The sequence below is a fragment of the Schistocerca serialis genome, chromosome 10 (assembly GCF_023864345.2).
Source record: "Schistocerca serialis cubense isolate TAMUIC-IGC-003099 chromosome 10, iqSchSeri2.2, whole genome shotgun sequence".
In the NCBI taxonomy this organism is placed as follows: Eukaryota; Metazoa; Arthropoda; class Insecta; order Orthoptera; family Acrididae; genus Schistocerca; species Schistocerca serialis.
Genome location: NC_064647.1, coordinates 58,583,451 through 58,603,945, shown reverse-complemented (window position 1 = coordinate 58,603,945; position 20,495 = coordinate 58,583,451). Strand labels below are relative to the sequence as shown.

General features: G+C 41.3%; 1 protein-coding gene across 6 annotated transcripts in view; it reads right to left on the bottom strand.

The window, feature by feature from the left end:
• Positions 1–20,495, bottom strand: part of LOC126424529 (longitudinals lacking protein, isoforms N/O/W/X/Y-like) — a 288,869-nt gene that overhangs the window by 134,547 nt on the left and 133,827 nt on the right. For 5 of the 6 annotated variants that reach the window (XR_007576179.1, XM_050087266.1, XM_050087268.1 and 2 more), the window contains exon 3: positions 16,431–16,557. The gene's annotated coding sequence lies outside the window, so the exon portion shown is untranslated. Of the gene's footprint in view, positions 1–11,406; positions 11,464–16,430; positions 16,558–20,495 lie in introns of those variants that run through there. The other variant, XM_050087262.1, reaches the window with a different exon arrangement.

The following is a 20,495-nucleotide window of genomic DNA, read 5'->3' as shown; positions in this document are numbered from 1 at the left end:
ACAGGATGATTCTTGTAGAATTTTATTAGCACATATGTTATCTTAAATCAGGTTTTAGTGTCACTCTTTAGTTTGGCACAATGTGTTAGTAGTATATGCCATCATCAGGTGCCTTCACCCTAATTATAGATTTCTGTGTTTCATTACATTTGCCACGAAAGTGATGGTTTTGCCATCAGTGGGTGTGGCAGTGAGGATGGGTAGCAAAATTTCACTAGTTCCGGCCGAAGAATTTACTTTGTTACAACACATTTTGTACATTTTATAAAGCGAAATAAACTTTAACTTACACACACTTTCCTGGAACAGGTATTATAATGCAACATATGTATTATTACACTTTAATAAATTGCGTTATGACATACGTAATAAAGAGCATTTTTTCCCCAAAAGAAATCATGGGTAAATATACCAGATATTAACAATTACTATTTTTACTATAGAAAAAACTTGCGAATTTACAAAGTATTTACATTGCATGGGTATTCCACTGTGGAGAAGCTTTTGGACAAAATACCCAATGTTCCTTTCTAACTCATTGTCCAGAAATATTTTTCCTTTTTTTTTTCCTGGCATTTATGAGGATTTTGGTTCCTTCACACAAATCCATTTGATGTCCCTCGTCCATTAACAAATTATGTGAAGACAGTATCTAATATATTAAGTACGTGACGAGTGAAACTAAATCTCCTGCTGATTTGTGGTAATTATTTGAGAGAATTGCATTGATGCATTCACTGCAATACAGCACTGTCAAGATGGTAAGTGCCCGACACAGAGGAGTTGCCCTACAGTGTTAGTGAGGTAAGCTTTGCAACTAATGTGTCAAAGGTAATATGCTAGACATTTGTGAACATTGTTAGCAGGGACAGCATGAAAATGAGTAATACTCGCACACAACTGCATCGGTAGGCAGTAGTCTCTCTGGATTTCAGTCTTTGCTACTTGAGCCTCTCTCTGCATGTGGCAGTTCTCCATTTCTGGTGGTTTTGTTACAGATTCTTAATTCAGAAACATAATGGTGATTTCTGAAATGGTAACAGTTCAATGAAATACGAATGCCATCACAAGAAATTGGGAAACTTCTGTTTATCTATAGAGGAAAAATGTAAATGAATGAGTGAAGCACAACGTGTATATCTACAGACCTGATTCCTGCTGCTGTACAATTTTTTACTGTATACATGATGGCAGAATTCAACAACTTCAAACTTCTAGACATAAAGTACCCCATTTATTTCGCAATCATTGTCATAACTGTACATGATCCATCTCATATACTAGTGTTTCTTTTTTTCCCACTCTCAATGAAGCATTCAGCTGTTCAGTTTAAATTAACTCTTTATTTGCTGAAACTCAGCTATTTCAGAAGCTTATCACTGCCTTAACTTGTATGGGCACCAAGCATATATTTGGTAACAAAGTGTATTTCTCCAAAATAAATTTTGTAGAGATCACGGTTGGACAATGGTGACTAAGTATACACGTATCTACTCCACCCCTACTGCAAGAATCACTTGACAGTGTAATGAGCCCAATTTGGAAAGGAAAACTGGATTCATAGTGTTGCAAGATTTTTTAGGACAGAATTAAATTTCTCATCTACTGTATCTGTGGTAAACTACTTTGCACTGCTCATCATGAACATTCCCACTGAATAGTGTAACTGAGTCAGCATTTATGAATCTGTGAAATTTAACTTATTAGCTACAGACAATTTGACAGGATGCTTTACAAACAACACAAACACTGGGTGATTCCTTGAACTATTTCTTTAATATATATTGTGTATCAACATGTGGTACAAATTTCTGTGATTTCTGTATGACAAATTTGCTCTGTACTGTTATATATACAAGGTAACGAATATTAACTATATATATGATGGTAGTATCTGTTCCCGAAAGAACAGTTACCGTGGATGACCATGCAGCTTTGCTAGAAATGAAATGATAATTAAATGGACACCCTAGCTGCAAGCAGGCGTTGATACACTTCATTGGGGACATGTTGAAAATGTGTGCCCCGACCGGGACATGAACCTGGGATCTCCTGCTTACATGGCAGACGCTCTATCCATCTGAGCCACCGCGGGCACAGAGGATAGTGTGTCTGCAGGGACTTATCCCTTGCGCGCTCCCCGTGAGATCCACATTCCCAACATGTCCACAACACTACATTCGTAGTGCGCGTAACGAATATTAGAGTTTTAAGGCTTTGTAGCATTTATTACATTCAGCTTACAATTATAAGTAATACATCAAATGAAAGAGCAATTCAAGCAGTTCTGTTTGCGTAGCAGTGTGCATGCGCATGCACTGTTTCCTGTGTCTTCCATTAGAAAGTGCCAGTAGCAAAGATGGGACTAGAGAACGGAAAGCTTTCTGTGTCACAGTTTGCAAGGACTGAATCTATTGTTACAGTGCAACATGTGTTCCAAATTAAGTTCCACAGTAATCCTCCAAGTGAAGATAACATCCATAGATGGTATCATCAGTTTGAAAACACTGACTGTCTTTGCAAAGAGAAGAGTATGGAATGACCAAGAGTAACTGAAGAATGTGTTGAGTTCAGGAGGCTAGTTGTGAATCAATAATCCCAGTGACATCTGTGTTTAGACTTTAAAGGAGATGCTTACAACTACAACCTGACTGTCAGCAGCTGTTGTAAGCTCTAAAGCCTACAGACTTCCTCTTACTTTCCAACTCTGTGAATGAAATGTTGCTGCACGCCGAAAATTTTCTGGATCGTGCCATCCTCTGCGATGAATCGATATTTCATCTAAGTGGAAATGTGAACACAGACAACACGTACCTCTCAGGGGGGGGGGGGGGGGGGGGTCAGCAAGTGCCCATCAAAAGGAAGAGTTGCAACAAGACTCAATTTTGAATTCTTTTGTGCTATATACCAGTTGGAAAGTTTATGAGCCTTTCTTTTTCAGTGAAGCAACTGTAACTAGTGTTTCTTATCTTGATGAGCTGAAACTATGGCTATTTTCTCACTTGGAATAAGCTGATCCACAGACCTTCGCATGGCAGCAAGATGGTGTGCCGCTTCACTGGCATAACTCAGTACGTGATTGGTAAAATAACATCCCTGACTGCCGGATTGGCTGCAAGGCGCCAGATGAAAGAGCGTGTTTCACTTGGCCTCCACATTCATCCGATCTGATGCCACGTCATTTTTACCTTTGGAGATTCATACAGAATGACGTGTGCGTGTCTCTACTAGTAACTGATCTACCTGACTAAAGAAACGTCATTTTTACCTTTGGAGATTCATACAGAATGACGTGTGCGTGTCTCTACTAGTAACTGATCTACCTGACTAATGAAACAGGATTGAAGCAGTTGTTGCAACAATAACTATACACACACTGATCAACATTTCAGAAGAACTCGCCTACCTACTCAGTGTTTGGTGTGTAATGAATGTCTCAGTGTTTGGTGTGTAATGAATGGTGCTCACACTGAATACTTGTAAGAAAAACTGTCTGAGTTGCTCTTTCATTTTAAGTATTATTTATAATTGGAAGTGGAATGTAATGATTGCTACAAAGTCTTAAAACCACGATACTGATTTTGGAACGCCCTATATACAAATATTTGAGGTAAGTTAATAGCATAGCTATCTTTCACAGTCGCAACCACTCTAGTATAAATTCAGCTCAGTGCAAGCACAGCGATTCTATTTTATTTAGTATTCTATGTGCCACAAATCGAATGGACATTAGCTCCTGATGCGAGCAGAAATTTCTTTCACTTAAATAATAAGAATGTATAGAAGTACAAAATATATTGTAACTTGTAGTAAATCCTCTGGTCTAAACCAACAAAGTTTTCCCATATTACCATATCAAATAACAACAAAAACATCATACTCATGACAAGTGCAATCAGACAATATGATTACGCAAAACTTGAAACAATTTCCTCAGAGAAGATAGGCACCCACTTCATAAACAGATTTTTTAACTGTCCATCTAGATTGCTTAAATGTTTTTTTTATTGGTTGCTTTCAATACAAATGAATCATCCTCACAGCTTCAGATAAAAGACCTGTAGATGAAAGTAAAATAACAGCAAACACTACAGTATGCGATGAAGCTATTACACCGTATCAAAAATTGGATGTAGCATAATTAACCCGATTGTATCAGTTAGACGAGTAACCAGTCCAACTTGACAGCAAAATTTACATGCTACATCACACAATTAAATAATGGTCTGATAGAATCCACATTGTTCATGTAGCTTGCAAGGCAAATGCCAACAGGTGGTATATGGTACATTCGTCACTCATTTGTAAACAATATGTTTCCAAACTGAATTAATGACAATTTTTTCACATTGACGTAAACAGAAAGCACATGACATTGGAGATAGGCCTTCTGCAATGCTGTGTGCTGACTGCCAGTCAGATTATGAAAATATGTAATTTGAATGGCAGCCAGCCAGTAGCACTGCAGCATGCCTGTCTCTGTCACGCTCTCATAGTCGCTGCTTCAGTATTATGCCATCTGTCGAACAGTCCCCTGTGCCAGCTGTCCCACCGCATACTTTCTCCCCATCCTATCACCACTGACATCAATAAGCGACAACTGCACCTAGGTCTTCGTAGATATTAGAATAGGCATTGAGACTGAATGTGTTCTACTCATTCTGAATTAGATTCGAATTTTGGTTTTGTGACCATAAATTCTGAGTTGTTCAAATCTGTTAGGGAACTGCCACTTTTGAGCTCTTTGTGAGATGTCCAAATTATGATCAAAGTTGATCATAGAGTGTTTTAAAGCTCCCATGTGTGCTGCAAAATCAGTTTTGTTTTTAGAGTATGCATATACCCAGAACTGAATATTGAGGCTGCCCCTCGCCTGGTTTGTCCTATGTACTGTTTACTGCAGTCACTGTACTTAATCCTAGACATGCCTGACCCTGAAACTTATTCCACCCATTACACACTTTACCCGCCACGAACTGTAGACCTTGCCGTTGGTGGGGAGGCTTGCGTGCCTCAGCGATACAGATAGCCGTACCGTAGGTGCAACCACAACGGAGGGGTATTTGTTGAGAGGCCAGACAAACGTATGGTTCCTGAAGAGGGGCAGCAGCCTTTTCAGTGGTTGCAGGGGCAACAGTCTGGATGACTGACTGATCTGGCCTTGTAACACTAACCAAAACAGCCTTGCTGTGCTGGTACTGCGAATGGCTGAAAGCAAGGGGAAACTACAGCCGTAATTTTTCCCAAGGGCATGCAGCTTTACTGTATGGTTAAAAGATGATGGCGTCCTCTTGGGTAAAATATTCTGGAGGTAAAATAGTCCCCCATTCAGATCTCCGGGCGGGGACTACTCAGGAGAATGTCGTTATCAGGAGAAGGAAAACTGGCGTTCAACAGATCGGAGCGTGGAATGTCAGATCCCTTAATAGGGCAAGTAGGTTAGAAAATTTAAAAAGGGAAATGGATAGGTTAAAGTTAGATATAGTGGGGATTAGTGAAGTTCAGTGGCAGGAGGAACAAGACTTCTGGTCAGGTGAATACAGGGTTATAAATACAAAATCAAATAGGGGTAATGCAGGAGTAGGTTTAATAATGAATTAAAAAATAGCAGTGTGGGTAAGCTACTACAAAACAGCATAGTGAATGCATTATTGTGCCCAAGATAGACATGAAGCCCACACCTACTACAGTAGTACAAGTCTATATGCCAACTAGCTCTGCAGATGACGAAGAAATTGAAGAAATGTATGATGAGATGAAAGAAATTATTCAGATAGTGAAGGGAGATGAAAATTTGTGACTGAATTTCAGTAGTAGGAAAAGTAAGAGAAGCAAACGTAGTAGGTGAATATGGATTGGGGGTAAGAAATTAAAGAGGAAGCCGTCTGGTAGAATATTGCACAGAGCATAACTTAATCATAGCTAACACTTGGTTCAAGAATCATAAAAGAAGGTTGTATACATGGAAGAAGCCTGGAGATACTGACAGGTTTCAGATAGATTATATAATGGTAAGACAGAGATTTAAGAACCAGGTTTTAAATTGTAAATGATTAATGGAAAATCTCATATAAGATGTGAAACAAATACTAACAAAGAGATAGAGGGGCTGGCCAGTACTTACCTCAGCTCAGTACAGCCAATAGATACACATAAAACAGAACTGAAAATTTACATTCCTAGCTTTCGGAACTTTGTTCCTTCATCAGGGAGGAGAGAGGGGAAAAAAGGGAAGAAGGGAAAGTGGATTCAGTTACTCACAACCCAGGTTATGAAGCAACAGGGAAAGGTAAACAGGGAGGGTAGCAAGGATGGAGGCATGGTTGTCAGAGGGAAGCCAAAGATATTCTACTGTAAGTACTGTGCCAGCTTCAAACCAAAGAGGATGCATACAGAAGTAAAGAGGTATATAGTATAAAGATAAACACAACTATGTAGGATGAAAAGATGCGTGAATGGCTAAAGAGGAAAGGGAAAGAGGAGAAGACTGAAGAGTGAATGGGAGTGAGGTTGTTTAACGTAGGTTCAGTCCAGGGGGATGGCAGGATGAAAGGATGTGTTGGAGTGCAAGTTCCCATCTCCGCAGTTCAGAGGGACTGGTGTTGGGTGGGAGAAGCCAAATAGCACATACGGTGTAGCAGGTTCCTAGGTCCCTAGAATTATGCTGGAGGGCATGCTCCGCTACTGGGTATTGGGCATCTCCTAGGCGGACAGTTCGTCTGTGTCCGTTCATGCGCTCAGCCAGTTTGGTTGTTGTCATGCCGATGTAAAAGGCTGTGCAGTGCAGGCATGTCAGTTGATAAATGACATGTGTAGTTTCACACGTAGCCCTGCCTTGAATTGTGTATGTTTTACCAGTAGCGGGGCTGGAGTAGGTGGTTGTGGGGGGATGCATGGGGCAGGTTTTGCAGCGGGGTCGGTTACAGGGGTAGGAACCGCTGGGTAGAGAAGGTAGTCTGGGAATATTGTAGTGTTTAACAAGGATGTAGCGGAGGTTAGGGGGGCGACGAAAGGCAACTCTGGGTGGTGTGGGGAGAATTTTGTCAAGGGATGATCTCATTTCAGGGGTTGACTTGAGAAAGTCATATCCCTGGCGGAGTAATTTGTTGATGTTTTCGAGGCCAGGATAATATTGGGTGACAAGGGGGATGCTTCTGTGTGGTCTGGGGGTAGGAACATTGTTGTTGGACGGGGAGGAATGTATTGCTCGGGAAATCTGTTTGTGGACAAGGTCTGCAGGATAGTTGCGGGAGAGGAAAGCACTGGTCAGGTTATTGGTGTAGTTGTTGAGGGATTCGTCACTGGAGCAGATACGTTTGCCACGAATACCTAGGCTGTAGGGAAGGGAGCGTTTGATGTGGAAAGGATGGCAGCTATCAAAGTGAAGGTACTGTTGTTTGCTTGTGGGTTTGATATGGACAGAGGTGTGGATGTGAGCTTCAACAAGATGAAGGTCAACATCCAGGAAGGTGGCTTGGGTTTTGGAGAAGGACCAGGTGAAATTCAGATTCGAAAAGGAGTTGAGGTTATGGAGGAAATTAAGGAGTGTTTCTTCACCATGAGTCCAGACCACAAAGATGTCATCTATAAACCTATACCAGGCCAGGGGAAGCAGCTGTTGGGTCTTCAGGAAAGCCTCCTCCATGCGGCCCATGAAGAGGTTGGCATAGGAGGGAGCCATCCTGGTTCCCATGACCGTTCCCCTGATTTGTTTGTAGGTCTGGCCTTCAAAAGTGAAGTAATTATGGGTGAGGATGAAGTTGGTAAGTGTGATAAGGAACGAGGTTTTTGGAAGATCTTCGGGTGGGCGTTGGGAGAGGTAGTGCTCAAGGGCAGAGAGACCATGGGTATGTGGGATGTTTGTGTAAAGGGATGTAGCATCTATGGTGACAAGAAAGGTTTCAGGTGGGAGAGGAGTGGGAATGGACTTGAGGCGTTCTAGGAAGTGGTTTGTGTCTTTGATGTAGGATGGGAGTCTGCGGGTGATAGGTTGTAGGTGCTGGTCTACCAGAGCTGAGATACGTTCAGTTGGGGATTTGAAGCCTGCTACAATGGGACGGCCAGGATGGTTCTCTTTGTGGATTTTGGGTAATAGGTAGAAGGTAGGGGTACGTGGCTCAGGTGGAGTGAGTAAGTCTATGGAAGCCGTTGTGAGGCCTTGTGAGGGACCTTGGATTTTTAGGATTTTTTGCAGCTCAGTCTGGATGGAGGGAATGGGATCCTGGGTAACAGCTTTGTAGGTTGAGGTGTCGGAGAGTTGACGCAGTCCTTCTGCCACATACTCCACACGGTCAAGTACGACAGTTGTGGAGCCTTTATCCGCCGGGAGGATGACAATAGAGCGGTCTATTTTCAGCTCCTTAATGGAGCGGGATTCAGCTGGGGTGATGTTGGGGGTTGTCGGGATGTTCTTCAAGAAGGACTGGGAGGCAACACTGAATGTGAGGAATTCCTGAAATGTCTGCAAGGGATGGTTTTGGGGGAGGGGAGGAGGATCCCTTTGAGAAGGCAGTCGGAACTGTTCTAGACAGGGTTCAACACTTTTAAATTGTAAGACATTTCCAGGGGCAGATGTGGACTCTGACCACAATCTATTGGTTATGAACTGTAGAGTAAAACTGAAGAAACTGCAAAAAGGTGGGAATTTAAGGAGATGGGACCTGGATAAACTGGTTAAACTGGAGGTTGTACAGAGTTTCAGGGAGAGCATAAGGGAACAACTGACAGGAATGGGGGAAAGAAATACAGTAGAAGAAGAATGGGTAGCTTTGAGGGATGCAGTAGTGCAGGCAGCAGAGGATCAAACAGGTAAAAAGACAAGGGCTAGTAGAAATCCTTGGGTGACAGAAGAAATACTGAATTTAATTGACAAAAGGAGAAAACATAAAAATGCAGTAAATGAAGCAGGCAAAAAGGAATACAAACGACTCAAAAATGAGATTGACAGGAAGTGCAAAATGGCTAAGCCGGCATGACTAGAGGACAAATGTACGGATGTAGAGGCTTATCTCACTAGGGGTAAGATAGATACTGCCTATAGGAAAATTAAAGAGACCTTTGGAGAAAAGAGAACCACTTAAGAGCTCAGATGGAAACCTAGTTCTAAGCAAAGAAGGGAAAGCAGAGCAAAGAAGGGAAAGCAGAAAGGTGGAAGGAGTATATAAAGGTTCTATAGAAGGGCGATGTACTTGACGGCAATGTTATAGAAATGGAAGAGGAGGTAGATGAAGATGAAATGGGAGATATGATACTGCGTGAAGAGTTTGATAGAGCACTGAAAGACCTGAGTCGAAACAAGGCCCCGGGAGTAGACAACATTCTATTAGAACTACTGACAGCCTTGGAAGAGCCAGTCCTGACAAAACTCTACCATCTGGTGAGCAAAATGTATGGGACAGGCGAAATACCCTCAGACTTCAAGAAGAATATAATAATTCCAATCTCAAAGAAAGCAGGCGTTGACAGATGTGAAAATTACCGAACTATCAGTTTAATAAGTCACGGCTGCAAAATACTAACGCAAATTCTTTACAGACGAATGGAAAAACTGGTACATGCCGACCTCGGGGAAGATCAATTTGGATTCCCTAGAAATATGGGAACACGTGAGGCAATACTGACCCTACGGCTTATTTTAGAAGCTAGATTAAGAAAAGGCAAACCTACGTTTCTAGCATTAGCAGACTTAGAGAAAACTTTTGACAATGTTGACTGGAATACTCTCTTTCAAATTCTGAAGGTGGCAGGGGTAAAATACAGGGAGCGAAAGGCTATTTCCAATTTGTACAGAAACCAGATGGCAGTTATAAGAGTCGAGGGACATGAAAGGGAAGCAGTGGTTGGGAAGGGAGTGAGACAGGGTTGTAACCTCTCCCCGATGTTATTCAATCTCTATATTGAGCAAGCAGTGAAGGAAACAAAAGAAAAATTCGGAGTAGTTATTAAAATCCATGGAGAAGAAATAAAAACTTTGAGGTTTGCCGATGACATTGTAATTCTGTCAGAGACAGCAAAGGATTTGGAAGAACAATTGAACGGAATGGACAGTGTCTTGAAAGGAGGATATAAGATGAACATCAACAAAAGCAAAATGAGGATAATGGAATGTAGTCGAATTAAGTTGGGTGATGTTGAGGGAATTACATTAGGAAATGACACACTTAAAGTAGTAAAGGAGTTTTGCTATTTGGGGAGCAAAATAACTGATGATGGTCGAAGTACAGAGGATACAAAATGTAGACTAGCAATGGTAAGGAAAGTATTTCTGAAGAAGAGAAATTTGTTAACATTGGAAATAGATTTAAGTCACAGGAAGTTGTTTCTGAAAGTATTTGTATGGAGTGTAGCCATGTATGGAAGTGAAACATGGATGATAAATTGTTTAGACAAGAAGAGAATAGAAGCTTTCGAAATGTGGTGCTACAGAAGAATGCTGAAGATTAGATGGGTAGATCACATAACTAATGAGGAGGTACTGAATAGGGTTGGGGAGAAGAGGAGTTTGTGGCACAACTTGACTAGAAGAAAGGATTGGTTGGTAGGACATGTTCTGAGGCATCAAGGGATCACCAATTTAGTATTGGAGGGCAGTATGGAGGGTAAAAATCATAGAGGGAGACCAAGAGATGAATACACTAAGCAGATTCAGAAGGGCGTAGGCTGCAGTACGTACTGGGAGATGAAGAAGCTTGCATAGGATAGGGTAGCATAGAGAGTTGCATCAAACCAGTCTCAGGACTGAAGACCACCACAACAACAACAACAACAATAACAACAACAACACACTTTATGGCAGAGCCTGAAGTTTAGCACGTTATTTGTACAAAAACCTATTTTTACATTTGTTTCATTTAAGTACCAACAGCCCTGCTGCAGTCATAGAATTAGTTCCCAGCGGCCCGTACATTGTCAGGTACTTGTCACTTGTGATGTCAACTGTAGATCCACTTGATTGAGGAGCAACAGCTCCAGTTATGAAAACTAACAACAGCCAGGAGATTGGTGTGCTGACCACATGTCCCTCCATACCTGCATATCTAGTGATGCCTATCAGCTGAGGGTGACATGGCAGTTGGTCAGTACCACTGGGTTTTCCAAGGCCTGTTCGGACGGAAAGCTGTATTAAAGTACATGTCAGTTTTATACAAATCTTTCTGCAGAAGGTCACAGGCACATACTGTTGTTTGTTGTTGTTGTTATTCTTGGCCTCTGCTTATTTATTTTTGTTCTTCCTTCTTTATCCCATTGTAAATTTTCGTGACATCCCTATATTTATATGCACTTACCATGACCATTTGCATTATAAGGCTCAGCTTTCTTTCAACTTCATGCTGGCAGAATAGTAATCTTAATAAATAACACACAAGTGCATTGAAATACAACTACTAAAGTGACTTTGTTGCTTACAGATGTCCAATGGAAGAGGGGGGAGAGCGTGTGGTGGAACAACTGTGTATGTTGTGCCTGGAGCTGGTGAAGGGGCTCTCATACATGGTCCTTGCGCACAGCAACTGAAAATGACTATATGGCCCATGGCACGACACTGAAGCAGTGATCACACACAGGAGTAAGCTGCGACAGAGATTTGCCTGTCTGCATTCAAATTACATATTTTTGTGATTTTTTAAAATGTTTATACCACACGCAAATCACAAGTTTTAATCATGTATTTCTAATAACATTATTCTCAGCAAACAAAAAATTATTATTAAATCATTTTGGAAATGTAATTTTCTTTAATACACGGCAAATGTATGAGATGTCACCTGATAACAATTGCCTTGTGAGCTGTATGAAAAACAGGAATTCTACCAGACTACTATTTTATCCTGCCATGTAGCATGTATATTTTGCAGATAAGTTCTGATAAATTGGATTTTTTTTATATGATATAACAGCAACATTGCATATCATAGAGCATATGTTGATTAATTAATTTATTTTCATCTACATATCTAAGGATGTTTCTTGTGACTGAAACTAGTTATTGTAAATGATTAAAGAAATCTAGATGGACAATAGAAAAATTGTCAATATAATTCGCAGAAAGTCGCCCGATGATGGTAGTCTACTGCCATCGTGCCCAACTAAATGATAAAACTGAAATGTGACTGACGTAGAAATGTGTGTATTTTAATATTTGCAGGGAACATGCAGATCTCACCCAACTCTATATAAAATGGATAAATTAAAATTATTGTAGATGCTGGGAATTTGGATTTTGTGCTACAAACAATTGCAACTAGCCTACCATCTGCATATCTGATACTCTCAAGGAGGTTAACGAGAAACTTCCACGGATAACCCGAAAAACGTGGGTCAAAGAGGGACAATACATAAAAAATCCAGTACTTATTGCATAACAAAATTAATTACATTAGATAGCTACTTGACACAATGAGCAATCGTTAAACAGTTAATATGCACATCTAAAAGTAGATTGTCAGACAAAGCCCTTCATCTGGTGGAGAAACACCCATCTATATCTGCACCACTTTGTAAAGGTAAGTTGTCATTTGATGTCATTACCAAATCTGATACTCTGATAAACATTCAGATGGACATGGGCTAAATATTTTTTTAAACATCAATGTACACATTTTCTATTAAAAACGACTGCAAGAAAGAACATGCTGTGCTATGCTATGCTGAGAAAATGTGTGGTTTTGTTCTCTTTCTCAGGCAGTTTTAACTACAACAGCAGGGAATTTAAATGATTACAAAAATTGTTTCTCCCATACAAATTCTTTCACCTTGTATATATTTTTAAACAAAAATTGTATACGCAAGTATGTGCTTCCCTCATGTGTTATGGATGATACTTATGATGATGCATTATTATGACAATACTAGGTACGGACACACCGGAATCGCGGTGTAATTGCTGGGTGCTTACCCGTGGGTTGTGATGTACTGCCACTAGTACAGTATTTCATTTGCTTCTCCTGTAACACATTTGCTTCGTTTCTTTTTGCAGCTTGGACACTGCCATCAGACATAAAGGCATTCGAAACCTTGTAAAATATCTAATGAGAATGAGCTTACTCTGGAAAATGCTCGGCACACGAGGCAACACCAGCCTCAACAATTTCTCCTACATTCTCTGTAAACCAGGATCATTTCAATTCTTTCTTCTGTGGTTGCAACATTCATCGTCCACTTGCAAGTCTCTTCTCCATATGACAGGTAGGTGTGCAGGCAATTAACACTGTGCAAGTGTTATAATGTTTAGAGCCACCGTCTGTTCTACCTCTTCACAATACATGACCTCTGGTCACAGTGTACCGCCTGTTACAGTAAGTCGTAGTTCATTACGTGGCCATGGTAGGGCATCGAGTAGTGCCCTGGTTGATATGTCAGAGGAATATGATGTTGCGAATGGAGTTTCCAATTATAAGTTATGAAATATTGGTCTGTCATACTATTGCAGTATGGAGGTTGGGTCCCACGTGCCATTGGATATTCAAGGGCCATTGAGTAGCATGTATTAAATTACGACTGTGTACCCATTTTGATTCCTCCGATTACAGCACAATCTGTGGTGAAACAAAGAAAATGCTTCAGACGAAATGTATGTAGATTTTGCTGTAGAGTCGTAATCTGCAATAAAAAAGTGGGGCTTCCCATTGAAGATTTCAAAGTTACCCTCTGCTACCCATGAAAGCAGTGTGGAGGGGCTGGTCAAGTGTGGTATTGTTGGATGGCCCCTCTGAGAGAAACAAATTGGAATTATAAGTTTTTTTGATCCAAAGTGTAGTTTTCAAGATATTTCAATGTCTTCAGTTAAAATGAACACCCTGTATATGCACAACTCACAAACAATGGCCATGGTAAACTCCAAGCAATGAGTGCCCACTGGGATGAGTAGTGACCTCAGCTGAGGTGAAAGTACAAAAGAGGTACCGGGTGTGGAGGGGGAGGGATTGCACATAAGAGAGGGAGAACAGAAATGTGCCTGTCTGTTGCTCAGTGTCTCTTCTCTGTGGTGAATAGCACTCTATCCTAATTCATACTGTTATTCCATCGTGTATTTCAACTCTTTGACTATTAATTAAATAATTACATTACTGCAAATGGAAAACAAGAAGATCTACTTCAAAAGCTTTTTCAGTGAAATCGTTTCATATACATATCACATTCCCTGGCAAAAAGGTACTACATCAGCATTCATGAGATGATCAATGTGCACCTCTCATAAAAATGTTTCAGGCAAACGACGAGCTTGCAAACGCAGCACAAAGCTCATGGATATCCATTCTATGGTGCAATGAGTGTTGCTAGTCTAAGATTGTGAAACTAAATAGATGAGGCATCAATTACATGTACGAGTTACACACCAGAATGCTACACAGATATTGTGAAGAGTCAAATGCAGTAGATGGCCTAATATAACTAACAAATCAAAACAGTACTTTCTACTCAGCAGTCAAATTGTATTACTGGTTGGGAAATCATATCCTTAAGATGTGTCATGAGTAGTACTAACCTCCTTCCATTTTCCTAAGGGCAACACCTCCTTTAATTATGGAAGGATTCTGACTCAAATTTTCAGACAGTCAAATGAGGAATCACACAGAAGGTTGGGACCGTGCATTCTGAATCTGCCACTAGTTCTGTACAAACCCTACAATGAACAGGCCACAGATAGGTGCAGCATGTGGGTGGGATATGCGGGTCTAGCAAGGACGGGCAGTGAAATGTGAACTGGAGACAGTGGTTGTCGATTTTTAAAAGAGAGAGTATTGTTCTGAGGGTGGCAATCCAAACTTTGCGAAGCAGTAACCAGTGTTTATACTGGAGATGAGAGTCGCCAGTAGATGGAAAGAAGGACCTTTTGGTCTTATTATATTGACTGAACGATTTATTGCATTCCAAGCTGGAGAAAGAAATTGTGGAAGCCTGTACTTACAGAGGCTGTTGTCTTAAGGAATGTGGGGCATGAAGTGTGTTCTGTGGCTACAAATCACAAGGTACTGAACTGTTTTTGTCGTCTGCTTTCTTTAAGTGAGATCAATGTCTCAAACTCTACTCTGAATAATATATGTTGACTGCTGTCATTAGAAGTCTGAAGTATCTGTGCTATCAGTAGTGAGATGTATTAGAAATTTAATGTACACCGAAGCATATTATTCAGAGATTTCTGGGTTCCTTCCAGAGACATTTCTTGAGCCACAGTGGTGATTTGTGCACAGTTGTTATTTTGCATAGCATGTTATGACTGGACAGTTATTACACTGCCCTCAGTTTGCCAAATGCATTTACCTTTGGCAATGCTGTGAGCTGTAAGTGCAGTTGTGTGAAATTAAAGACATGTGAGTGCAATGGCTATCTGACAAACTTTTTAAGAAACCACCCTGGGGTAGTTTCACGTAGAGGTGCTTTGTATTGTAGTTTGCAAGACAAATTAGGTAAGTTAGGTACAGTTTAGCTGGTAAGTTCTCAGTGGCTTACATGTTAATGACACTGGAGACATCAGCTGTGTAGCCTAAAAGATTGCCCCCTGTGAAACTTCATAGGAATAACAAATTAATATTACTGCTGCACAGTATTAATACTAGTTTATTTTCAGACTGCCATCTAAATGTTAATCTTCCTTGTCTGTGCAACACCTCTGACAATTTTGATGAAATGTTGCAAAAAAAAATACATTTTGATAAGAACAAAGAGATTGTGGATAGTTAAAAGTGAAAATATTTATTACATCTGATTTTAATGGCAGTTCTGCTAATTATTTTGATGAAGTGAAAAGGCCTGTCTTACAAGCCGTAACTCTATTGGGTGTACCACACAGAAGTCACTTATATACTGAGTAACAGACTGTGTGGCGTTTTTGGAACACATTATAACATACAGAACATTGAGTGAAATGTAGACTGATCACAAACTGGTTATACCAGGATTTAGCAACAGAATGTTGCCCGTTCAATGTAACTACTGACTGTTAGTGTGAATGACAGCTTAACTTTAAACACAAATAATTGAGCATTGCTTCAGGGATTGTAGATGCCATTAGAGTATGGACTTGAAAACAGTCTTTAAAGCACTTATTCAAGTATTCAGGAATCTAATCCCAAAAACTACTAGGAAATTTCAGCTATTTCATAGCAAATATGACACAGTTGAGGGACACCTATATTGCAATCACAATTTTTCTTGCCTGAGTAAGAGTGTGCTCACCTTACACCAGGTAATGGAAACTGTACGGAGCTTATTGGGGTGAGTAAAACCATCTCAAGTAGCATTACAGCCAGAGACATCAAAATATGTGACACAGCAATATGCTTTGAAACATAAAACAGGATATAATCAGCCAATAAGAAATACCATATATTCTTATGTGCCTAAAACTTGTTACAGAAAAAGCACAATACTGACCAACACCAAAAGCAGTCTACAAGTTTTTGCTACACAAGTTTCAAATTCAAATGTACCTCCAGTTCAGATGTCAGTTTATCTTCCAATACTCCGATCGGACAGCAGTAGCTTACATCCGTAGAGAAATACCAGCCTCAAGAATGCTATTACAGCAGCACTCCCTCGAGATGGAGGAAGTTCAGCCTGTGCAGAGCAAAGCATTCACTATGTTAAACTACAAGCAGATGGAGTAGCCACACTTTAAATATGACATACTGCAAGCTAATTAATTCCTTAACACTACTGTTAAGAAGGAGCAGGTATGGTGAAGAAAAAAAAATAGAAAAAAAGATACAAATAATAATAAATGAACAGAGGAGAGACTGCATGTCAAACCCTTATTTTCATTTGCTTCCTTTCAATTGTTATGATTACAAACGATGACTATTATCGCAAGAATATGTAGAGTACATCCACAATCATGAGGCACGATTACTCAGTCCCCCTCCAAAGTGTAAAGGTAATATATAGCGCAGGCCTCCACTGCCGCACTGTCGAATCCTCCTTCCTGCATTCGGCAACTCTCCACGGGTGGGCCACCTCCAGGCTCACTCCAGCACCAGGCAGACCCCTGACCCAAAAAGCAGCAGATCGCTATCTAACTCGTACGGCCGCTCACCTGCTGCACCAGTACAGGCGCTCCCATGTCACCAACCGTCACTCTTAGGGGTGATACCCGTCACCAGAGATTGTCATTTTCAGCAAATATCCTGGCAGTCTTCCACACTGTCTGCACAATACCCCAATAGCTGTGCTTCGACAACTGGGGCGCGCACTGCTGAGTGAGCTTCCGGTGTCGGCACTCCCAGGTGCGGAGGTCACAGCCTTCTGCTGCCAGTTAGCAGCTGCCGAGCACCACGTGCCAGCCTCGTCACGAGCTGAAGGGGAGTGTGGCCATCACACTGTGATCTTACGAATGTAGTAGCCCGAGTTTCAATAAAGTGTTATACTTTTGATGCAGCCTGCCTGAGCTGCCGTCAGCCTGCAACCCCAGTATTACACACCGCCACACTCCGACACTTCCGGCTCAGAGCTCACAACAACATCCGGAGAAAATGGATTCTGCCGGCTACATGTCAGTAATGTGAGCTGTTTTCGTACCCACCTAACTCTCAATTTTCGAAAACCAATTATTTCATTTCACACAAGAGAGAACTGGAAATTTCTGGAAGCACAGTGTTCATCTCATTCGACGACAGTCGTCGGTCACTAGCGGCCATTTCTTTGATCTCGTTCTCCATCTCTTATCAGTCACATCTGAGTTATCCGCCTCTCACTTGCTCGTCACAAACATTCGTTCACAAGTTTTAAACTTGAGACACCGCTCGTACACATTTGTGCAATTCGTCACATCACCCTCGTGAGCAATTCCGATTTTGTTAAAAAACCGTGATGGCAAGAAGAAACTGGATTATGCTCTTCACCTTGCAGCTGGTGGGATCCGGAACAGACACACCTATTTCGGCGCAGGATTACACAAGTTTTCAGCTGACTGAGAGAAATGAGCACATGTTCTACTGCCATCACCTTCTCCTCGAATGTAGCTTTGCCAAGTCTGCAAGAAGTAAAAAAATCCCTTTGAGTGTCAGAGGCTCAGTACACCTACTTTTTGTAGATGCGCAGTCAGGGGGTTGACGTGCAGCGAATGTTTCTGTCCACAATGTTCCCTGCCCTACATGCAATAGCTGTGCTCTATCACTGTCCCCTCTCCCCTCCCTGAGATCTGCAGGGTTGTAGCATTTCTGATCTGGGAGCCACTGAACTCGCTCCCAAGCCACACTTCATTTTGGGAGGATAATGTTAGCTCAGGTATGACACAAGAGGTGGAGTGATGTGGAGACATACTTTTATTTATTAACATTTCTTTAATATGAATGCTGCAGACCTGACTGGTGATTATCATTGTGATTCTCAATAGCTAGCTGTCATGTGATTTTTTTTTCCCAGATTCTTTTCATTACCAGCTCTCTTTAAATAACTGAAGTACTGTAACACTTACTTCTGCGCCTTCAGTGCACCAACAATATGAGCTACATGTGCACCGATTAAGTAAGTATTAATGTATTATGACTCTATGGACAATGCAGACTACAAAGTGTGAACAAGAAGTTATTTTATTAACCCTTGAATGGTCACGTGGGTGACATGTTACCCAATTTTCTTTTTGAGATGATGTCACCCATACAGGTTGTTCACAGACGTGAATGTGTATAGCTTCGAGCTCCACTTTGAACGTCAATATTTCACCAAGTGTAAACACTTTGCTGAAATAACATGAGTGAAGTGTTTTGGAGTTTCTTCCAAATAAACAAAGGACATGATGATGATAAAATCCCAACTCCATAACAGAGCGTAGGGGACGATGTGGGAGACCCGCACCGCCATACTAGGCAAGGTCCTACTGGAGGTGGATTGCCATTGCCTTCTTCCGACTGTAATGGGGAATGAATGATGATGATGATGATGATGATGATGATGATGATGACGACACAACAACACCCAGTCATCTCGAAGCAGGTGAAAATCCCTGACCCCACTGGGAATCAAACCCGGAACCCTGTGCTCAGGAAGTGAGAACGCTACCGCGAGACCAATAAAGGACAGAAGATTTTTAATTTTTGCCTTTCAAGAGGAAATGACCATTACTTCATACTGTCCCAAAGAGAACAACACTGCTCGTGTAATTTCTACAATGCACCTCAACAATGTTATCGACAGCAATATAGTGGATATGAAAACGTTAGAGATCATAACATTTTGCAACACCACACAAGTTGGAGTGGACTTTGTTGACCAGCTGCCTCAAAAAAATAATGGGGTCCAAAATACAAGGTGCTGGCATGTGGTAATGCTCTACAATCTGCTAAACTAAGCAGCAATAAACGCATTTTGCTTTTATAAATTCAATAAAAATGAAGATGAAGCACTGAAGAGAGAACTATTTCCCCAACTAGTCTTGCATGGGAACTTACAAAGCCCAAACGTGAAGGACAATGTTACAAGCATGGTAGATCACGGGAAAAATCAGTCTCGAAATCGTGTGTTAGGTGCGGTAAGTGAATCTGCATTGCTTTTTGAAGGAAGTTTGTGTCAAGTATTTGGATACTGCCAGCTGAAATAACACCTGTGGCAGAAAGTAATTTTGGTAATATTGTATTAGAGAGGCTCATATACAGGTACTGCAGTGTGGGGTTCACAAACTACACTTATTAATTTTTACTGCAATTTAAGTTCACTTTTGGTTGTTTTCACTGAAATATAGAAAGAAACATTCCACGTGGGAAAAATATATATAAAAACAAAGATGCTGTGACTTACCAAATGAGAAAGCGCTGGTAGATAGACACAATAAAAAACACTCAGACATACACACAAATTTCAGCTTTCGCAACCCAAGGTTGCTTCATCAGGAAAGAGGGAAGGAGAGGGAAAGACGAAAGGATGTGGGTTTTAGGGAGAGGGTAAGGAGTCATTCCAATCCCGGGAGCGGAAAGACTTACCTTAGGGGGGAAAAAGGACAGGTATACACTTGCGCGCGCGCACACACACACACACATATATACAGACACAGGCAGACATATGTAAAGGCATAGAGGTTGGGCAGAGACGTCAGTCGAGGCGGAAGTACAGAGGCAAAGATGTTGATTGGTTGGTTGGTTGGTTGGTTGGGGAAGGAGACCAGACAGCGTGGTCATCGGTCTCATCGGATTAGGGAAGGAAGTCGGCAGTGCCCTTTCAGAGGAACCATCTCGGCATTTGCCTGGAATGATTTAGGGAAATCACGGAAAACCTAAATCAGGATGGCCGGACACGGGATTGAACCGTTGTCCTCCCGAATGCGAGTCCAGTGTCTAACCACTGCGCCACCTCGCTCGGTAAAGATGTTGTTGAATGACGAGTGATGTACGAGGGGCAGCAACTTGAAATTAGCGGAGGTTGAGGCCTGGTGGGTAACGGGAAGAGATAATATATTGAAGGGCAAGTTCTCATCTACGGAGTTCTGATAGGTTGGTGTCAGTGGGAAGTATCCAGATAACCTGGACGGTGTAACACTGTGCCAAGATGTTCTGGCCATGCACCAA